This window comes from Pinus tabuliformis, chromosome X (genome assembly GCF_031772625.1).
Source record: "Pinus tabuliformis cultivar Carrire ecotype Pingquan chromosome X, CPIR1, whole genome shotgun sequence".
Taxonomy (NCBI): Eukaryota; Viridiplantae; Streptophyta; class Pinopsida; order Pinales; family Pinaceae; genus Pinus; species Pinus tabuliformis.
Window position 1 is genome coordinate 13,897,750 of NC_142308.1, and position 24,633 is coordinate 13,922,382.

The following is a 24,633-nucleotide window of genomic DNA, read 5'->3' on the forward strand; positions in this document are numbered from 1 at the left end:
TGGTAACCCAGGAGGGAGATCCTCTGGCATCAGGTCAGAAAACTCTGCTAGCAGCTGCTGCACCTCTGCTGGTAAATCTGTAGTCACGTCCGTTGCACTATTCCCACAAGGCAGTAATGCATAGACCACGTCTCCATGCTCCATCTCAACTAAGAACCTGGACATAGAAAGCAGGTGATTATTATTGGCCACCGGGGTAGGAGTGGTTCCTTCCCGTCGAGGTGCCAACACTATCTTCTTCCCTTTGATGCTAAGGGAATAAGTATTCTTCCATCCATCATGCACAACACTGCGATCATACTGCCAAGGCCTGCCTAACAATATATGACAAGCATCCATATACACTACATTGCACCAAGCATTATCAAAATATTTTCTAATGACCGAAAAAGACACTAAACATCGCCTATCTACTTTTACCTCACTGCCCTTATTCAACCATGACAACTTTTACGGCTTGGGATGACGATCTGTCTTCAACTGCAGTTTCTAGACAACCTCTTTAGACACCACATTCTCACAACTGACACTGTCAATGATCATCTTGCAGACTTTATCTGCAACTCTGCAGGTTGTGTGAAAAATATTGGTCCTCAACCAATCATCCCCTGAATCATCCTTGGGAGTCAGTAGACTCTTGTGAACAACTAGAGTCTCATGTCCATCTCCATATAGTACATCACCCTCGTCATCATCATCATCAAACACAGGCTCTCCAATCTCCTCAGTTTCGTCTACCATGTCATCCCCAATCAAGAGATTTTTGCCCTTCTGACTGGCAGGCTTCCTGCAATTAGTCGCTATATGTCGTTGTTCACCACATCTAAAACATTTAATACTAGGGTTAGAATTACCTTGCGGTGGCTGCGGGGTAGGACGGGCTGCTTGAGGGCGAATTGGTCGATTTATCTGATCGCTTCTGATCACTGGCCTCCTATTTTGTTGTTTCTCCCAAGAAATTGCACGCTGATATGCTTCAAAAATGGTCCACAACGAGTGAAGACTGAGGGAATCTTGTAGGGGCTGACGTAAACCCCCCAAATGCCACGCCACCATCTGCTCTTCTATCTCAAATAAATTGTTTCGAGCTATCAATTGATAGAACTCCTCTGTGTAATCATCAACTGATCTCTTGCCCTACCTCAACGAATGAAGTCGTTGGAATAAGGATTGGGTGTAGCCGAGAGGAAGGAAGTGACCCTTTAGCTTCTTCTTCCTCTTCTCCCAATCAGTAATCCTGGCCTTGCCCTACCTTTCCCATGAATGTCTCAACTGCTCCCACCACGCAGATGCTCTGCCTTTGAGTTTGATGGCGACCAGTTTCACTTTTACACGATTTGGGACTTCTTTATAATCAAAAATACGTTCAACCTCATTCAACCAATCAATAAATCCATCAACATGTAACGTACCAGAAAACTCGGGAAGATTCACTCTGAAACCGAGGTCTCCATGACGATTCTCCCGACCACGATGCTCTTGGAATAAGGCATGATTGTGATACGGGTTCACGAAACTGGAGTCAAAATCGGAATCGTGATCCTCCATCTCACGATTACCGAAATCCTGCGGCGATAGATGCTGGGTTAACTCTGGAAATCCTCAATCATCACATCCTAAACGATATGATCATGGTGCGGGACTTCCTCATTCATAACCTGCCCACGATGAACACGACCACGACCAACAGCCATTGAAATTGATGAACTCGCACCCTAGGAAGACACTAAAGCTCTGATACCAACTGACGCTGGATAGAATAGAGATTATTCTGTAGGCTAGTTTCTACCAACAATTTACAGGAAAGAAACAAGAGAACGCCCAAAATACAAAGAAAACGTCTCTGATATCAATGAGAATTATCAATTATCCCAACATTGTCCAAACCCTAGCCCACAAGCTGGGCTATATAGCTAAAATTCGTCCAATAGGGAATTTTACCAAAATTGGCAAAATCCCAATAATCACGCCAAAAATTAAATACACGCCAAAAGAAATAGTCTGCCAAAAATCTGGCCCAAATCGGGTCAAAATCACTTCCTAAACGATAAACGAAAAATTACCATAAAAGGAAAAAAAAACTAAAATTAAGGATTCGGAAAGGAAAGCGGTGGAATTTGAGGTCGAAAACGATGCCCACTGAGCGTAGCTAGGTGGCCACGACATGCGCGCTAAAAAGAGCTTTCCGGATTGGGGTCATATGCACGATTCTGATACTTGTAGCCAAAGTTATGGCCAAAATACCAAAGCACACTCAAACTTCCCACAATTAGGGAAAAATGAACGTTTCCTTCCATCTTTGCACTGATCTGCCAGCTCAAGGTGTCTCAGCACTATCAACATACTATCTGACAGCTCATCATCCTCTGGCTCAGATCCTCCTGCATCATATCTTCTTGTCACTAAATTAAGACATACAAATTATTCACCAAATTCAATGACTATATAATGCTATGCATCATAAACAATGTGTAATTTTGTTTGGGAGAAATTTGAAAAAATGTTATAATATCTAGTCAAATATATATTTAAAATAAATAAATGAATAAATCCAAATGTAAAAACACTTACAATGATTTTAACCAAAAATATAAAATAAAATATTAATATCCAAAATTTAAATACTACATATGTATTTTATATTTTAAAAACTAAGTTAATTAGCACCTAAAACTCATGAGTGATTTGAATAAAAACTAAAAACTTTTTAAAATTTAACATTTTAAAAACTAGTTAAAGTGGTGAAAGATAAATGAATAGCCTTTATAATAGAATTGTACAATTTCTCTCGGCAAAATAATTACAAAATATGGTACGGGGCAAATTTTAATTACCTACCAATGCAAGTCTGATAATAAGGATAAGGAACAATCTCAATCATGTATTTTTCTGAATGTTTTATCAATGGCATTTAAGGTTTCATTGTTAAATTTCATGACATGTTAAAGGTTTCATTCTTAAATTTCAGGAGGTGCCTCATCTATAATTTAAATATTTTGAAAAGAAAACTCAATCCATAGAAGGTGAACCCAAAGAACCTTTCTAAAAACATATTTTATACTTATAACTCTGTAATCCTCGAGAAAGTAATTGTCAATGTGCTCACCTTGACTGGGTTGGAGCTTTCTTCCTTTCGCAAGGAATTTGAAACCCAATATTGTGATGATCCCGTACCCCCGATGGTAAGATAAACTGCATTGTCATCCAGAATTACTCTGAAGTTGAAGAACATAAGCAGGAGATTTATTAAAAGGTTGTGCATTAATGCAGTAACTAGGGGAGATGCGCACCAGCCTGCAGAAAACCAAAATGAACAAACATCATTAATTTCAAAATGATCAATTAGTCAAACGAAACATCAAGGAAATTACCACAAAAAGGGGCAGCTCTCAGAAAATCCAAGGAAATAGGGTCACTCATTAAAAATTAATAAAAAATACAGCCAGAAACAACCAAGATGTAGATTTGACAGCATTTATTCGATTTATTTATTTATTTTTATTTTTATTTATTTTATTTTTATTTATTTATTTATTTTTTCTGAAAATTTACTTGTACTTCTACTAGGCTGCTATCTTGACTCGTTCTTCTAGTTAACACTGATATACTCTAGCGCTTGCTTCTCCAAAAATATTTTGAACTTTTTATTTACTTAGTTCCCAAGGTGGCATTGGAACAATCCTAATAATACAGGATTTGATTCCAGGCTGTAGAGGAACGATATGATGCTCAGAGCAGAAAGAGAAAGAGCTCCCCTTCATCATTATGAGAGCGAAAGAGAGAGCTCCCCCTTCATCACTTGATATTATGAGAGCGAAAAAAAAAATTTTGTTTCTCACTCATACACGTGAATCACTGTAATTTTACTTTTTCCGCTCGACCTATTTTTGGATCTCTCCGGCTGGTCAAGTGAGTGGTTCCCATTGAATTCCACTTTTCCCTCCTCATCACAACTTTTAGAGAATTTTTTCACTAACTTATTGGCAAAAAGAATTACCAGAAGGTAAAATGAAGGTCAGTTAGCAGAAATTCAATGTGCATAACTACATTAATGATGCGTTAAAGGCACGCTAGAGGAGCCAAAAATTGGAGGCAAAACAACCCATCACTACCCACTGGGAATGCAAACAACCTTCATGCTCTGTTACTTTTGTTGGAGTTAATGCTTACATTCCATATTTAAGAAGTTGGTTTGTGATGGTTGAGAAATTATCTCAACCTCTCTATCTAATTTAGGAATAAGTTGGATCTTAGAAACTCTATTTAAAAGAGTAATCTAAATGTAACCGTGTGTGAGTGTCTTTACACATACACCAATTGTGCATAATATGATTGTGTTTCTGTAATTGTGTATGATTTAACGATTTCTATCTTGGTATCAGAGCTAGTATGGACCTGAACCTGGTCTTCCTTACGAAATAGAGAAACTGATTATCAAATTCCTATACCCTAGGGTGAGAGGGGATGACAAGAACGTGTCTGATCTCGAACAGTTTGTAGAAGGTCAAGACGGCTATTGGCGCAGCCGGCTGCTGATCAAGGGTAACATTCGTCACCATTCCACTCAGGCCACGGATGCCATTCCACTTAGGCTGGGATTTGCCATCAAGGAATGCAAGAACAAGCCATTCGATCCGTCAGTAGTTGATTTTGTTTGAAGCCCGCAGCTGTCCGTCTCTTGACATACTCTTGTATGTTGTAATCGGGGAACCTGCTAGCAGTGCGTAATAGTGAGCGATAGAGGGATCGAACTTGTGGCATCGAGGGCGGGCGTCCAACCATCATCGCCATGCCTGACAGTTTTCCTGTCAACAAAATGTTGCTCGTTTAAACCCTTGATGAAGTTGTGTGCCAATGTTGTTTTTTGACAGCCGATTCCAAACGCCCAGTTATAATTGAATCCGATCGAAAGAGGTGAGGAACACACAGTTTTTTCCCAAGCCTGTAAGATCATTTTTTTTTCCTCAACATGATTTTTCTCGCCATTTTAGAAAAGGTATTTTATTTTGTCTTCTCTTTTATCATGGATTTTATGGTGTTAGACAAATTCAGTGGTTTGAATTTTCCCTGGTGGAAAGTAAAAATACAACTGCAATTAATGAATAAAAACTTGTGGGGAATAGTGAATGGTTCAGAAGCAACACCTACAGATGCCAAAGAGTTACTTGAATGGAAAAATAGAGATGACAAAGCTAAGTCTATTATTGGACTTGCTCTTTCTGATTCGCAATTACATCATGTAGATCTTACTAAAACATCAAAGGAAATATGGGAACATTTGGCTCAATTGTTTGGTGTAAAATCTACAAATGAAAAATTTTCCATAAAGCTGCAATTGTTTAGTCTGAAAATGAATGAGGAGACATCTATGTCCAGTCATATAAATAATTTAATATCTTTTTTAAGACAATTAATTGAAGCTGAGACTAAGGTGGAGGATGAAGATGCTAAAGCTGTATTATTAAATAGTCTTCCTTCAAGTTATAGTAATATTGTTTTCACTTTGAGTCAAATGTCTACACAAACATTGCAAGAGACAAGTGTAGCACTTCTGGGGGAGGAAAAGCGATTGAAACCAGAGGATGCCGAAGAGAACTCTCATGTAGAAAATGCCTCGTGGACAAAGTCAAGGATGAGAAAGAAAAATGCAAACAAAGGTGACATTGAATGCTACTATTGCAGGAAAATTGGGCATACAGCGTGGAATTGCAGAAGTCGTGCTAGTGATGTGTTAAAAGGGAAAGAATCAGCAAATATAACCACAGATGAATACCAATTGAATTCCGATGATGAATTCAATGAAGAGAGTGAACCTATTAAACTCTTTTAAAAATAACCAGTAGTTCAACTATGTGTCTGATGCCAGTACTTAAAGATCAAGTAGCAGTAAGGCTCAATATGGATGGTTGTCCAGATAGTATGGCAGTTGCGGATCTAGGGAAGGATCCCTCATTAGTGGTAGACATGGAAGTGGTTTCCTAATGAGGTTATGCGACAGATTGGGATGCTGTCCAGTAATTGACTTCGGGAGGTCCTTGATTCGGGAGTTGAGGGAACTCGGGAATCCAACTTGCCAACTACACCTTTCCGAGGGTTATGAGGCAACTTGATGGAGCATCTACTGATAAGCTTGATTATTTTGTTATTTTCATGTAATGTAATCATTAAGGGGGGATGTTGGAGTTAATGCTTACATTCCATATTTAAGAAGTTGGTTTGTGATGGTTGAGAAATTCTCTCAACCTCTCTATCTAATTTAGGAATAAGTTGGATCTCAGAAACTCTATTTAAAAGAGTAATCTGAATGTAATCGTGTGTGAGTGTGTTTACACATACACCAGTTGTGCATAATATGATTGTGTTTCTGTAATTGTGTATGATTTAACGATTTCTATCTACTTTTTATTTATTGCTACAACAACATCTCGTCGCTTGCGTAGTAGCCTGTAGAGTCTATACGTCAAAGATGTCATAGAACAAAGCGGACCAACATATTGATCTTGATTAATTTAAATTTTCAGAAATGTTTGGTGAACCAATAACCCTTCTGAGGGCATTTTAAAATAATATATATCTATATAGATATATATATATATATATATATATATATATATATATATATATATATATATATATATATATATATATATATATGCATGTGTATTTTTTAAACTCGTCAAAATCAAAATTTAAATTTCTTTTGACATGTAATTTTAGCATATCACTTCTCTGACGTGTTAGAAACCTCATGACTAGATGTGAAGTGTTCAATTTTGAGCACTTCTTACGGGCGAGAAAATAAAATAGTGGATGACAACATTTTGGGCGCAGAAACTCGGATATCGACTGCCCATCACTATGCTACAGAACAGTTGAGTGTGTTATCATTTTGTCAGTCGGGCAGACGCGAAACACATTTTTTGATCTCCCTGGATTAAAGGTCGAGGGTTTCTCCTACTACAATTTCAACAGGCTGGATTCGAACCCCTCATGGAAACTCCCTGGCGGAAGATTTTATGGGCCAAGTTGTTGGGTCTTCCACTAGAACTATGGACACATCCTGTGATTATCGATATCGCCAATTCCATTGGAATTTTCTATTTCTAGGACAAGGGTGGCATGAGACAAATGGACAAGAAAATTGCATGGGTTTTGGTCTAGGTGGACCTCGGGAGTGGTCTCTTATCTAGTTCGAATATGATCTGGGGCTCTTTCTCCCACAATATTTGTATAGACTATTGGGGCATACCTTACAAATTCCTGATTTTCCACTCGACGTGTCACCTTCGCGCTTCCTGCTCAGATTGTTTACAGTCAACTGGCCACTTACATTGGAGGCACTCTGTTTCCACATCATCAAGGGATCCTAAAGAAAAGAAATCAAACGGTACATCATCGATTTTTCCAGGCATTCCTCTCTCCACTCCTATTATATTTCCACCTCCTCCACAATCTTTCTCTCTCGATTTGTCCCCCTCTGTAGTGTCGGTAGGAACTCTGTTAGATGAGCTGCCTATATCAGTTGCTGTTATTTCTCCCGTTTTCCCTCTGTCCAGACCTAACCGACCCTCTGTTATTTCTCCTCCAAGATCCTCATTTCCTCCTTCCTCGACTCTTAATTTCATCCCCGTTTCTCTGGTTCCTCCTCCTCCCCAGACCCAGAATTGGAGGCTTTGATCCTAAAATAAGATAATTACTCTTCCATCAGGAGTTGGCTAAACTTAGAGAGTGAGTTAATTGAGTGATTGAGTGTTGAGTCTAGTCGAGTGACAGACGACTTTTAGTGTGTGGTTGGATGTCGATGCATGTCAAGATATTTTAGGCAAGTGGCTTGTTGGAAAAGGATAAATACTCTTCACTGGGTTCATTGTAAACATCACAAAACTTTTTGTGTAATCAATAGAAGAGCAACAACTCATGCTTTATGTGTGAATCAAAGATGACATGTTATTATTGCAATAAATTTGGTCAATATGCTCGTGATTGCATGAAGAAGATAGTTGATCAAGGGAACCAGAGAGCTAATGTCACTATAGAGAGTTATAACTCCATTTCTTAGCTTTCCATACCATGCATGAACCATCTGCTAGTGTGTGGTTGTTAGACAATGGTTGCAGTAACCACATGACAGGCAGTAAGGATTTGGTTGCAAATTTTGATCAATCTGTGATAACAGAGGTAAATTTGGGGACTGACAAAACTGTGGAAGTAGATAGCAAAGGAGTGGTCAATATTCTGACCAAGCAAGGGGAACCGAAGACAATCTCAGAGGTATATTATGTTCCTAGTCTTAAACATAATTTGATAAGTGTTGGTCAATTGACACAGAAAGGATACAGAGTTATCTTTCAAGGTCAGGAATGTGTTATATATGATAAGCTCCCTGTTGGGCTAATTTATAAACACAAATTAACACAAGTATTTAATTATCAATCCGGGTTTGTAAAACTTGGAGGCAAGTCCACAATATATGGATATCAGATGTAGCCAAGCTTAGAAGATAAAATTTGAAGAGTTAAGGAAGTACATATTACAAATATAAACCTATTTTAACAATTTCTAATTCACTTATGTAATATGTGAGGGATGAGGCTCCTAACTTAGGAGAACCAGGTTGTCCTTCCCTGCAATACTACTTTCATGAAGAGAAATCTAAAAGAACTAATTAACAATGGTTTATGATGCAGAAGATGTAAAAGAAGAGGCTCCTAACTAAGGAGGACCAAATTGTCCTTCTTCACAATTCTACTATATCATAATCACCATTGCTTCAAACTAGAAATGCATAAATAACTTCAAATAAGAAAAGGAGAATGAAATTCAGTTTTAGTTCAAGACCAAATAGAAGAGGAATTTAACTTAAATTCCTGTGTGTCCCTTCATATGTAGATTAGAATTAAACCAATGTCCATTCAACAATCATCACACATTAATTCAAATAAGCAAATCTGAAACAAAACAAGTAAACAAATCTAAAGCAACTAGTTCATGAAAATTAAGCTAGTTTAACAATGAAGTGTACTTAGCTTGGAGTGGGGGCCCTCCACCCTTGCCTTGCACACTCGATGCTGCTATCAAATGCTGAAAGTTCAAGCACTCATCCACACTAGTGAACAAAAAAATGAAAGTAGAAAAAGTTCTTCTAATTAATCTCCAATATTGAAATGTCTCAGCATAAAGTTATATAAAAAGTACATATCATAAGCCTTCAGAGTCTTGGCTTAAATAGAAGTTTATGAAACAAACTGATCTAAAGTCCCTCTAACAATCATATCTATTCATATCCATCTATCTAAATTGGATTCATTCAATCCATCCCAAGAAATATGGACAATCCCATGAAATCACAAAACTGCCCTATTTCCTAGGGATTTTCTGGGTGGCTAGTCATGTTTGACCAACCTTGACCGGGCCTAATAAAGCTTGTTTTGATCGAACCAAGTGGAATTAGTATAGTCCTAGTTCCCAAGATTTCCATCCATGCATCCAGCTCAAGCCCAAGTGTCCTGCAAATATGTCATCCACATAGCTATTATGGGAATTTCTGATTCTGTCCAAAATTGCACTTGAAACTCAATTTTCATAAAAACTTCTAGAAATTGAGAAATTAAAATTAAATACCTGAATATGTATAAAATACATAAAAATGATATGGATGTGAGGGAAAATGGATGGAAAATATAAGGATTAAGTAAGTTTTCTTAAGCAAAAATAGACCAAAACTGAGGACCAATGTTTCCCCCTTGCTGATCTTCAAGCATGTCCGCATGCTTGTTTCTTCCTTTTGACCTTTTACTTCTATATGCTGACTGGCCTGTTGATGTACCCGTGGCTCTGATCCTTGAAGATGAAGTTTTCCCTTGAGCTACCTGTAAAAGGATATCTATTACTTCAACTTTTAAAATCAAAACCATACTTGTTTCAAAAATCGAATTTTAACCTTCTCTGCTTTTAATTAACACCATACTTTCAAATCAAATCTTATTCTGCCTTCAGAGATCCTTAAATTCTGAAATAAACAATGCTCTCTTTTTTAAAAAATACTGCTCCTTATCCTTCAAAATTGATTTTTTTTAAAAATGAATCTCTGTTCTCAAAATCAATTTTAGAAATATAAAATTCTTTGTTCTTAAAATTGATTTTGAAGATTTTTTAACTAACTCTTCTCTGAGAAAAACATTCTCAAGTCAATATTCTTTAATTCTAGACTCTAACCACTGAAACAATGAATCAAAGGACTTCCAAAAATCATTATGGTTCATCAAAAAGAGAAGTTGTTACTTAATGCTTAGAGTCCCTCCTTTTCATAGAATGTCGTATATTGATCTACATCCAAAAATGATTCCATGTTTGCAGCATTATTCATGTGTACCTTTTTCTATCCATCCACTATCATATGGTCTTCCATTAACCAAACCAGGAGAGCCATTAAGCTCAGAGTTGACTTTAGTCATTTTCCCACGCAATTTACAAAATAGGGGTTGAAAGAAACATAAAAAAAAATCCCAAATAGAAATGAATTTGAGAAAACTCCCCGTGTAGAGCCTAATTAGGCTTGTTCTGAAGAAAACCCATGTTTTGGTTTTCCAAATTTCGGTTTCGTTTGCCCAGAAAAAGCAACGAAAAATAGTGACTTCGTAAAAATTTTGAATTTCAAAACTGGGCGTTTTGATTCTCATAAAAAACTCTATTTTGATGACTGGAAGAAAAAAACCTCTATTAATGTTCTCGAAAATACCATCTCTTCCTTCAGAAAATGATCTCGGGATCACTGCCCCTGAATTCTGAAAATGAAATTTGAAAAGTTCTGAACAACTGCTTCCAATTTTTACTAATTATCACCACCATATATCTATTCAGAATTGAATCTGGGGACTTACATCATTCTACACGTGACATTACCAAAGACCGTATCTTCAGAAATTGAATGTTGGAGATATGAACATTTAACCTTTGTCTCTTTAGAAATTGAAATCAAATTGAAAATTCTAAGAATGAAGAAAAATTTTATTACCTTGTTTATCTTGAAATTGATCTTCTGGAAAAATTCCTACCACTCTCACTTTAAAAAAAAATGAAATCGATTTTCTGAATTTACCCACTAGCTTTTTCAATATTGAAATCAATTTTCTAAGTTTATTGCCTCTTCAGAAAATCAGATTTAGGGAAGAAATTAATTTCCTGTGTGTTTTGCAACCGTCATCATGCAATTCGAACTGAATCTCAGTTTCTTATCATATGGTTTGTTCATAAAAACACATGTACATGTGTAGTTTTTAGGCTTGGCGACTATGCATTTTTACAACTACATGCTTTCAAAACTTCACTCAAAACTTCTCATTCATTATTTCAACACGTAGTCAACCATAATAAACACTCTGTTTCGTGGAGAACCAAGATCTGTTAGTCATGATTTATTTTTATTTTCTCCACCTTATAGCTAACAACTCATTTATTAACCCAAAGCTATATCACCTTGCATTATTTGTGCAACCAAACCCACTGTGCAATTAATCTGAATATATGTCATCGTGCAAGCAATCAATCTCACTATGCAAACACTTTGTTTCATTTAATAAACTCGGCGATCTCATGGAGAAGTTAAATCGATTTACCTAATGTGTTGGAGTGTCGTGATTCCCTTGTTTCTTGGCCCAATTATCCTGCGTTGCATATTGTTTCCCATTGTTAAACACTCTTATTTGCTGACTGGTGGCACAAATAGATTTTTAAATAAATAACAGACAGTCCATATCTTGGGGAAAAATCCTGATATTTCCTCTAAAATATCCATCGCATTTAAGGGAAATAAATCAGGTTCTACACTTACCTTTTCTCTTCACGAGATTTGTGCTAACTGACTCCACTTCCTCCATCAGTCTACTCCACTTAACCTTCTTATCTCTCCAATTCCTCATCGCTATATTTTTACCTCCATTTCCTCTATCAAACCGTTTTGCTTCTCTCAATTGCTTGCCAATGGCATTTACTGTCTTTCTTGAGCCTCAAACGGCTGTGATGGCAAAGAAAATTCAAGGTTCTGAGGTCTGTTGTTTCAAAAATGGCGGAGCTCTCACTTGTTAAATGCATAGGCTTTTCTCTGTTGTTTTAAAATGCTTTTGACCGTTTTGCTATATGGTTTGTTGTCCTATGACCAGAATGTCGTGCACATATCATTAAACTTCGTTGCATACCAAATCGAAATTATTTCAATAGGAATGGAACCGTTTGCAATTATTTCAAACCTGTTGTCAACACCATATGGTTCATCATTCTGCGTTTGCATTCATTTTTTTATTATGATTATAGCTTAGGTTTACTTATTATATCTCCGTCTATTTACCTTAGCTTATGTTTGATTAATTTGTAGCCATCCTCCAATCCATTCATGGATGTCCTGCTTGCCAACTCACACTACCGTGACTTAACCTTAACTGTCATATATGCATTACTTTGTTGATTGCATTAATCATTATCCCGTCTTCCACCTTCATTGGTTTATTCATTCATCACCCATTTCATTGAGTTTGCATTGTATTACCACCGTGGGAGGATTATGATAACCTTTACACCCATCGAATTGTATTACCATCATATTGCGTTACCAATAGTATTACTTCTTATGCGCCGTGATAGGTTTTAATCATTTCGATTTTGTTTGCTTAATGACTTTGCATAATGCGCATGTCCCTTATGTTTGTTAATATATCTCTTTAATTTTAAAATGACAATTTAGGTCATGTTTAAAATTATTTCCCATAATACTAATGTTTTATTTATGGTGCCAGTTTCGACTTGTTAAATCCTCATTTTGATCCCTTTTGCTTTATGGAAAAATACTTAGGGTTATGGAATGTTAATGTTATGGAATACATAAATTAAATATAGAATGTACATAGGATTAGGTATAGGATAAATTTAGAATGTAAATGTAGGATAGGATTAGGTATAAGATAATGGGTATAGGATGAGGGTAAAATATGCATTCAGGTATTAACTTAATTTTAACAAGCTCTAAAAATTTCTAAAAAATCGAATTTGTAAGAGAAAAATTTTGTACTCACAATACTTGTACTTCCCTGACAATATTGGATGATGTCTTCTACTCCTTGACAATATTGGATAATGTCCTCTGATCAAATGTCTTAGATAGATTGAAATATAGAATTTATTTCTGCTTTCTGTTCTGGCATCGTTCATTGATTTTGGTCCATTGATTGTCAATGTTGTTCAGGTCCCTCAGCAATTGATTCATAATAACTCAGGTCCCTTCTATCATGTACATTTTTTTATGCAATATATACATGTTTTTTCTAACATTTCAGGTCCCAACTGCTATTGATTTCAAAAATATTTCAGGTCCCAAGTGCCAACAATACAAGTTCCGTTGTCAATTCAGCTGCACAATTAAGTTTCTTTTTTGTGACCTTCCCCCTTGCTGATGGGAAGACTTGTCCCCAAGTCTTGTTTATTCTAGAGGATGATTCCTGCAAACTCAAACTGAAGAAATGGTAAAACAAAATAGAGAATTCATATTGGCCAAACAAGTTGGTTTCCTATATGAATTCGAGTTTGTATTGTGCCACTTTCGTGGATTTTCACAACCAAACTCCTTTATTATTTTTTATCTTTTTCTATTTTTTCTTTTCTTTTCTGGATGGAGGTGGGGTGTAATGGAGTAGGGAAGTATGAAAAGCTTATGAAAATAGGTTATATTGAAGTCATGATTTAGTAGTAAATGGATAGATAATAAGTCTGGATTTCAATGTGCATGATCATGGAGCTTAACATACGATATGGATGATGGATGAAATCATGAACAATATGGTTTATGAAAGACTTCTTTTGCAATGGATGTGACCTTTCATGGTAAAAGAAAAACTTGAATTTTTCTTCTGATGATTAGCTTCATGTCTTTTTGCCTTGATCTCAATCATTTTGTAGGGTTTGTTTGTGTTGTTGGTCAATAACGAAAGACAAGCTTCAATATTTTGAGTTTCATTGGATGAACTCAACATCAGGTGAATTTTCACTATGCTTTGACTTGAAAATTTGTATTCGTATTCTTAAATATGAATTTAAGATTGACTTTGAAAAATACTTCATCCATGGAGTTCACTCCTTCATTCTTCCTATGACCTGTAAAAACATAGCACTTGCCTGCAATACAATATTAGATGATGGAGGAAGAGAGGTGTACAGTCTCTCTTCTTCCAATAAATATGTAAATCATTACAAGAATTGCTTAAAAAACAAGTCCAAATATGATATACAAACAAAATGCATTTATTTACCCCTTGAGGAATGGTGGCCAGCCTAGACCTCTTAATGGTATTTTGTTTACAAAATATTCATTTTATATCCAATTAGAGTGATTCTAAAGCCAAGTTGAAGTGAATTCATATGGCTACCTCCAGTATAAACAATTTTTCAAAATGGTTTAAAATGATATGGTAAAAATTATAAGGAGAGCCATGTTTGATAGAGTTGTTTGTTAATTTTTAACTAGACCAACAATCACTATTTGAAGTGTAACTTTTTCGATAAATATAAGATCAATGTGATTCCACTTGGAGATTAAAGAAAATTAATTTTTTTCCCAGTAGAAATAGGTTTTAAAAACTCTTAGGCTTGATATCACAAGATTGGTGATGAACAGGCCTAGGAGGCAGAGTTTTACTATGCTGGTTTGAAGACATGCAGTCATTAAATGTGGCATATCGTTTTCATTTGACCTCCAAATGGAATGATTAAAATTTTGTATTAAACTAAACTTTAATAGATATTTCCCATATAAATAGGTTTTGAAAATAAGATGATTTGGTATGTTAAATGTGCCAATGAACAGTCAAGTCCTAGAATTGTCACCATGCAGATTTTTCGAGAAGCAGTTAGTATTTTAAGAATAACTTTTTCATATGATCCCTGATTGAAGTGATTCAAATTGATTTGGAAAATATATTCCAAGGCTATATTCCCTATGAATTTCAGATAAAAATGTTTCCATTAGACACCTTAAATATAGGTTGTACTAACTCTGTCCTTAACATTTCACTTGAGACCTAGTTTTGATTTTGATCACATTTTCATTTGTGATATATAATGAAAACTTCAAAATGGATTCCAAAACTAGATTTCAAGGGATATATAAAAAAAACCATGATTTCAAAATGATCCCATATGGTTACCAAAAATAGGATTGTTCTTACTGCATTTTACCATGTAGTCTTTTCAAATGAATATTGAACAATGATTTGAAGAAATATTCATGACAGTTTGAAACAAATTTATTATGGAAGTCTTATTGTGAATTCATTTGACTTGTTCATTTATTCTATTCTATCCTATTCTATTTTAGAAAAATAATTCATTCTCTCAAGTATAAGAGAATTTCCAATGCATCCATTTTCGTAACAAGATCATGAGTAAACTCACATCCAAATTTCAAAAATATACTTTAATGAATTTTTGGACATGAAAATTTATTTGATCATAAAGATTCGATGAGAAAGAATGTTGAAGAATGGAGTAGTGTTGTAACCTATTCTTTAACATCATTTTTTAGATCTTGTCTTGCAAATGGATTTTTTTTTTTTTTTTGGGGGGGGGGAGGGAGGAGGAGAAGGGGGGGGGGTGTGTTGTTTTGGGAATCTACTTTTAGGATCTCTATTTCTAAGCATAAAGAATTATAACTAAGAGAAATGTATACTAACTAAATTTTTAGTGTTTTTGTTTATCTTCTATTAGACTATACTGATAATTGCCTCCCCGGAAACGACACCAAAATGTTGGGCTAATTGATTAACACAAATTAATACAAGTATTTAATTATCAATCCGGGTTTGTAAAACTTGGAGGCAAGTCCACAGTATATGGATATCAGATGTAGCCAAGCTTAGAAGATAAAATTTGAAGAGTTAAGGAAGTACATATTACCAATATAAACCTATTTTAACAATTTTTAATTCACTTATGTAATATGTGAGTGATGAGGGTCCTAACTTAGGAGAACCAGGTTGTCCTTCCCTGCAATACTACTTTCATGAAGAGAAATCTAAAAGAACTAGTTAACACTGGTTTATGATGCAGAAGATGTAAAAGAAGAGGCTCCTAACTAAGGAGGACTAGATTGTCCTTTTTCACAATTCTACTATATCACAATCACCATTGCTTAAAACCAGAAATGCATAAATAACTTCAAATAAGAAAAGGAAAATGAAATTCAATTTTAGTTCAAGATCAAATAGAAGGGGAATTTAACTTAAATTCCTGTGTGTCCCTTCATATGTAGATTAGAATTAAACCAATTTCCATTCAACAATCATCACACATTAATTCAAATAAGCAAATCTGAAACAAAACAAGTAAACAAATCTAAAGCAACTAGTTCATGAAAATTAAGCTAGTTTAACAATGAAGTGTACTTAGCTTGGAGTGGGGGCCCTCCACCCTTACTGATGCAGGAGCATCCAGCTAAGGGCACCATGAATGGGTGTTGGTCTCCGCCAAGGTGGAAAGTTTTATCATTGATTGGTTTCTTTATGTTTAAAAAGTCAAATTAGAATGTAGGAATTTTCTTTTATTTTATTTTTTTATCTTTTTTTAATTTCAGTATCAATTAGGGAACAGTCTAGTCAGTTAGGGTCACTGTCTTGTCTGTCTTTAATAAACAATAGTTATATAACTGTTTATTTCATTTTAGGAAAAAAAGAAAAACATGTCAAGTGTAAAATCTTGTAATGCAAGTAGAACCGAATGCATAAACAGTTGCATAACTAATTGAATAGAAACTGAAAGTAACTATGCACAATTCAGATAACTGTGGACCAAAAAAATATAAATGGAAGATTGTAAATCATTCAAAAGGTTCAACATATGCACACAGTAATAAAAGGCAGAGAATAATTTTATTTCATTTTCGAATCCATCCATCTATAACAATCATTGATATGTCTATCTACGCTTTCTAGTCGTTGAAATAACCATAAGTAACAACCACAGTGCATGCATGTTTCTATCGTTTTCCTCTTTAAAATAATTGAAAGCAGACAAGGAAATCACACGAGAATTATCGGCACAAGGCTAGCCAATAACGGACAGAATCTATAACCAAAACAACCAGGCACAGTTCGAGGGAGTACAGAGTAGAACGAGAAACATAAAGGCTGAGCAACCACTTTCACAACAAAGGTAACTCAAAGCAAACAAATTCATTGTAATTTCTTTCATTTATAAAATTAAATGCCTGTATATACATAACAGAGTTCAAGTATAACCCTACAAACAGTCGAAGAAGCCTAACGAAACAACAAACCCTAGACGAGGGTTTTGGGATGGCCTTCATTGAGCACAAATTTATAGTTACAAAGGAGCGAAAGACGAGAAAGACTATATCAAATCGACCCAGGTCGATTGGCGACAACAAAGGGACATCAATGAATAGGTATTGAAGAACTCAGACCATCAGAACCTACAGACCCTAACTTTAAAAACGAAATTGATGACAGTGACAGAGCCTACAGAGTAAGGGTTGAGGTGTTTATGCCAAGCACGCCCACTAGCAAACCCCCAACTTGCAAGCTGAACTAGGGCAAGATTGTTAGCCTAGTTGTCGATAATGAAAGGAAAAATTAATGAATAAGTGCATACGTAGAGAGATTCTTTTCTTTTCTTTACCTGGAGGGTTCACAGCACAGATAGATCGCAGGCCATTGAGCCACAAACCTCGGTGACCAACTGAGACCAAGGAACGAGTTTTGTTAGCAATAGAAAAACAGAGGAAATAAAACAAATCATGGACGGATAGATTACCTGAAGAGACATTGTGAACAACAGAAAGCCACAGTGTTTGCAACCTGAATGCATGCACAATACCATTAAAGCTTAAACAGCAGAACGACCTTAGAACAAACAATAACTATGGAGTAAGGATAAGTCAAACAACCGCATAACAATTGTAACCATATACTCACACAAGCTAACAGAACCATCATTTTGTGTCAAGGCGTCTAGTAAAAAAGTCTCCAAGTCAGACAACAGAGCCACCGAGCAAGTAGCGGAGCCCGTAGCCGATGCAGACAGAGCCTGTGGCTTGTTTCTAAGCAACTGCAACCAGAAAGAAGACAGAACTACTTACAGACCAAAACCCTCACTGTATCCACCATGCAGAGCGAAAAACCAAAATGACGGAATGTGAAATGCCCAGGTTTTTTCCAAGTTCAACAAGCGGGAAACGAGGATTGAGGTAAGTACAACTCAGATGCAGCATTAAAGTGTCACCATAAATGTTCCAGCCATCAACATAAAATATCCATTAATTAAGTGTGTGATTAGTGATAATCATAAACCAAATAATTCCACAATCCTACTAAACCCATATTGTTAATCAATCACCAGACAGACCTTAATTAAGAGCTATACATCAAAGTGCGGGCTAGTCCCATCATAGTGGTATCAGAGCAGGATTTAGAATTGGCTTGAGAAATGGAGGTAGGAAGACGAGGTCATGGAAGAAGTGCTCGGAGGATAGTAGAGGAAGGATTGAGAGAGGAGATCAGGATCCTTACTGCCCATTTGGAGGCAGTTGAAGCAGGGAGAAGAAGGGATCCAAAGGTAGGTGATGACAACAAAGAAGAAGCTATAGTGACAACAGATGGATTGGATGAAGAAGGACCAGAAATGAGGCTGTTGAGGTTAGTCCTAATGGCGAGCAGCAAGCCTAAACCAGAAATCCCAAATTATGATGGCAACTTGTCCACAGAAGTTCTGTTGGATTGGATCAGCGAGCTGGATAAGTATTTCGAGTGTGAAGAGGTCAATGAAGACCGTAGAGTTAAGTTCGTTGTGACAAAGTTGAAGGGACACGCAGCCCTGTGGTGGGACAGTGTCCAAACAGAGAGAAGGAGGTTGAACAAGTTGCCGATCAAGAAATGGTCAAGGATGGTGGCCAAGTTGAAAGGCAGATTTCTGCCTAAGGATTACCAGATTTCACTACATAGGCAAGTGCAGAATCTGAAGTAGAAAGGGATGACAGTAAGGGAGTACACTGAAGAATTTTACCGAGTGAATTTAAGGGCTGGTTATATAGAGGACACCCTAGAGAAAACAGCCTGGTATGTAAATGGCTTGAGGTTAGAAATATTATATGAAATTAGTATTGTTTCTCCGAAAAACATTGAAGAAGCATATCAGAGTGCTATGAAAGCAGAGGAGAAGATTGTCAGGAAACAAAATTCCAGAAGAGGACTGGGAACTGGCAAAGGAAGAGGACAGTATTATGACAGAGGGTGAACTACTAGCAGTAATGAGGAAGGCAGCAGTTCTAAAGCTTCCATAACAGTAGAAAAAGGTGACAGCACGAGAGGTGATAGGGCATATCAGCGAGGTAGGGGAAATGACCAAGGAAGAGGAGCTGGTTATCAATGTTACAGATGTCACAAGTGGGGGCACAGGTCTTTTAAGTGTCCTGAGGCAGAACAAGCTGGACAGAGGGGTGCATATGTTGCACAGCCAGAAGAAGTAGAGGCATTTCCCCAAGAAGTAGAAAATGTGCGGGAGACAGGGGAAGCTTTAGTTTTAAACAAGGTGTTGTTGAAACTAGCCAAGGAAACAGCTGAACAAACTCAGTGGAAAGCTTTGTTTCGGACGGTTTGTAAGTCACACGGTAAGTGCTGTAAGATGATTATTGATAGTGGAAGTAAAAATAATTTGGTGGCCATGGAGATGGTGGAAAAGTTGGGGTTGAAGCATTTGAAACACCCCACTCCTTATAAGGTATCATGGCTGCAAAATGGCCATCAGCTACTGGTAGATGAGCAATGCGAAGTAGAGTTTCATATCGGCAGATATAAGGATAAAGTCATTTGTGACATAATGCCAATGGATGTATGTCACATACTGCTAGGCAGGCCATGGCAGTATGACAGGAAGGTGGTACATGACGGAAAGACAAACTGTTATAAGTTTGTCAAAGATGGGATCAAGCATACGCTTGTGCCCATTAAGGAGGGAGAGACAACAGGGACAAGTGAGATGAGAGTGTTGTTAATGGGTGGACAGTAGTTTTTGAGACAAGTTGAGGACGACGAGGTGAGCTATGCTGTTGTAAGAAGAGAAAAGATGGTGCTGCTAGACACAGAGGTGTCAAATTTACCCACAAAGATTTAGCAGATGTTGCAGGAGTTTAGTGATATAGTGGTGGATGACTTGCCAGGGAAACTAACCCCTAAAAGAAGCATAAGTCATCATATTGACTTTATACCAGAAGAAAACTTGCCAAATAAGGAAGCATATTGGATGAGCCCCAAAGACAATGAAGAGATTAGAAAATAGGTGCAGGAATTGCTAGACAAAGGGTTGATAAGGGAGAGTTTGATCCCTTGCGCAGTTCCAACAGTTCTTGCTCCCAAGAAAGGAGGAGAATGGCGGATGTGCACAGATTCGAGGGTCATCAACAAGATCACCATCTGGTACAGATTTCCACTGCCACGGATGGACGATATGATGGATTTCCTGAGCGGGGCAGCATATTTTTCTAAGATTGATTTAAAGAGTGGGTATAATTAGATTCGAATTCGAGAGGGGGATGAGTGGAAGACAGCCTTCAAGATTAATGAGGGACTGTATGAGTGGCTAGTAATGCCATTCAGACTAAGCAATGCACTCAGTACCTTTATGCGGTTAATGAATGAAATGCTAAAAGAATACATCGGGAAGTTTTTGATAGTGTACATGGATGACATATTAATTTTCAGCAAGACAAGGGAAGAACACTTTCGGCATGTTCGAAAAGTACTGGAAAAATTGCAGCAGAATAAGCTGCTGATAAATCTGAAAAAGTGTACGTTTCTGCAAAAAGAGTTGGTTTATTTGGGCTTCGTAATAGCAGAAAATGAGCTAAAGATGGATCTAGAGAAGATTGCAGCAATATTCAATTGGCCATCCCCGAAAAGCTTATTTGAGGTACGTATTTTCCATGGGCTGGCGAGTTTTTACCGAAAATTTATAAGAAATTTCAGTGAAATCTGCGCACCTATGTTGGACACTATCAAAAAGGCAAGTCAGCCTTTTTGATGGACTGATGCAACAGAGAGGAGTTTTTAGCTACTAAAGAAGAAGATCACAGAGAGACCGATCCTGAGATTGCCAGATTTTAAAAAGCTTTTTCAGGTTCGTTGTGATGCAAGTGGTATAGCTATTGGAGTTGTACTTAGCCAGGAGGATAAACCTGTTGCATTTTTCAGCGAGAAGTTGAATGAAAGCAGGAAGAAGTATTCATCCTACGACAAGGAATTCTATGTTGTCGTCCAAGCGCTGAAGCATTGGAGACACTATTTGCTGGGGAATGAATTTGTTTTGTTCTCGGATAATTCTGCACTACAGTATGTGATGGAATAGCACAAGCTGAATCACAAACATGCTAAGTGGGTTAAATATTTGCAGAGTTTCATCTTTGTGTTGAAACACATCAGTGGACAGGCCAACAAGGTGGCGGATGCATTGAGTAGGAGGGCCTTACTCTCGTAAGAGAGTACTATACAAGTGCTGGGTTTTGAGCACTTGAAGGATTTGTATCAAACTGACACATATATTAAGGAGGCTTACGAAGCGTGCCAGAATCCTTTGGTGAGAGACAATAGTCTATGGTTGGACTATAATTTGCAGGAGAAGCTGTTGTTTGGAGGAGGATAGCTATGCATTCCTGACTGCTTAATGAGGGAAAATATTATTCGGGAGAAGCATAGTGGAGGTCTAGCTGGACATTTTGGCATAGACAAGACATTAGAGCAGCTTAGCCATTTTTACTTTTGGCTAAAAATGAAAAGGGATGTGCAGAGATTTGTGACCAGATGTAAAGTGTGCCAGTTGGAAAAAGGTCAGAGTCAAAACATGGGACTTTACACACCATTACCCATTCCAAGTAGACCGTGTGACTCAGTCAGCTTGGACCTCGTCTTGGGTCTACCAAGGACACAACGGGGTTATAACTCGGTGATGGCACTAGTGGACTGGTTTTCGAAGATGGCGCATTTCATCCCTTGTAGAAGAACCAGCGATGCTACTCACGTGGCCCACTTGTTCTTTACAGAGATTGTCAGGCTACATGGTTTGCGTAAATCTATTCTTTTTGACAGGGACGTGAAGTTTACAGGGAAGTTTTGGCGCACCCTGTGGAATAAGATGGATACGTAGTTGAGTTACAACTCTGCTTATCACCCGCAGACCGAAGTCTAGGGAACCTGCTACGAAGCTTGATTGGTGAGAATTCACAGATGTGGGATTGAGTACTTGCCCAAGCAGAGTTTGCTTATAATGACTCGCCCAATTGCAGCATGGGTTGCAGTCCTTTTCAGATCTTGTATGGCATGCATCCTCACGGAGTGCATGAGTTGCGAGATCTAGGACAACAGGAAAGGCGAAGTGTAGATGGGGAAGATTTCACTAACGCAATGAAAGATTTGCATGAGTAGGTGAAAATTAAATTGTAGGACAGTAGTCAAAAGTACAAGCAACAAGAAGATTTGAAACGAAGAGAAGTGTAGTTTAATGTAGGGGATGAAGTCCTCGTGCATCTGTGCAAGGAACATTTCCCTAGAGGTGCATACAACAAGCTGAAGAACAAGAAGATAGGTCCCTGCAAAGTCCTCTGGAAATTTTCAGCGAATGCCTATGAAATACAGCTGCCACCCGGAATAGGCATTTTTCCCATCTTTAATGTGGTAGACCTGTTTCCCTACACTGCTGATCCAGAAGAATAAGACAGAACCACACGGCCTACACGGGACACCCAAGATGGAAGTGAAACTTGGATGAGACAAATGCCTTACGTTCAGCCTTTCGAGATTGAGAGAATCCTCAACACTCAGGTGGCCAAATGAACTCGACGGAAGGAGTATCTGCAATATCTGGTCAAGTGGAAGAAAAGACCTATTGAGAACAGATCATGGCTTGATGCTAGGCAGATAGAGTAAGCGGGTTCTTCAGTCGAGAAGCTCATGGACCGGAGTCATGATTTCTTTTTACCCCGGGAGCCTAATGCAGGAGCATCTAGCTAAGGGCACCATGACCGGGTGTTGGTCTCTGCCAAGGTGGAAAGTTTTATCAGTGATTGGTTTCTTTATGTTTAAAAAGTCAAAGTAGAATGTAGGAATTTGTTTTTTTTTTTTTTTTTTTTTTTTTTTTTTTTTTTTTCAGTATCAGTTAGGGAACAGTGTAGTCAGTTAGGGTCACTGTCTTGTCTGTCTTTAATAAACAATAGTTATATAATTGTTTCTTTCATTTTAGGAAAAAAAAAGACAAACATGTCAAGTGTAAAATCTTGTAATGCAGGTAGAACTGAATGCATAAACAGTTGCATAACTAATAAAATAGAAACTGAAAGTAACTATGCATAGTTTAGATAACTGTGGACAAAAAAAATATAAATGGAAGATTGTAAATCATTCAAAAGGTTCAACATATGCACACATTAATAAAAGATAGAGAGTAATTTCATTTCATTTTCGAATCCATCCATTTGTAACAATCATTGATATGTCTATCTACGCTTTCTAGTCGTTGAAATAACCATAAGTAACAACCACCGTGCATGCATGTTTCTATCGTTTTCCTCTTTAAAATAATTGAAACTAGACAAGGAAATCACACGAGAATTCCCGGCACAAGGCTGGCTAATAACGGACAAAATCTATAACCAAAACAACTAGGCATGGTTCGAGGGAGTACAGACCAGAACGAGAAACATAAAGGCCGAGAAACCACTTTCAGAACAAAGGTAACTCAAAGCAAACGAATTCACTATAATTTCTTGCCTTTATAAAATGAAATGCCTGTATATACATAATAGAGTCCATGTATAACCCTACAAACAGTCGAAGAAGCCTAACGAACCAACAAACCCTAGACGAGGGTTTTGGGATGACCTTCATTGAGCACAAATTTATAGTTACAAAGGAGCGAAACACAAGAAAGATTGTATCAAATCGACCCAGGTCGCTTGGTGATAGCAAAGGGACATCAATGAACAGGTATTGAAGAAATCAGACCATCAGAACCTACAAACCCTAACTTTAAAAACGAAATTGATGACAGTGACAGAGCCTACCGAGTAAGGGCCGAGGTGTTTATGCCAAGCACACCCTCTAGCAAACCCCCAACCTGCAAGTTGAACCAGGGCAAGATTGTTAGCCCAGTTGTCGATAATGAAAGGAAAAAGCAATGAATAAGTGCATACACAAAGAGATTCTTCTCTTTTCTTTACCTGGAGGGTTTGCAACGCAGAAAGAGTGCAGGCCATTGAGCCACAAACCTCGGTGACCAACTGAGACCAAGGAACGAGTTTTGTTAGCAATAGAAAAACAGAGGAAATAAAACAAATCATGGACGGATAGATAACCTGAAGAGACATTGTGAACAGCAGAAAGCCATCGCGTTTGCAACCTGAATGCATGCACAATACCATTAAAGATTAAACAGTAGAATGACCTCAGAACAAACAATAACCGTGGAGTAAGGATAAGTAAAACAACCGCATAAGAATTGTAACGATATACTCATGCAAGCGAACAAAACCATCATTCTGTGTCAAGGAGCTGAGTAAACCAGTCTCCAAGTCAGACAAAAGAGCCACCCAAC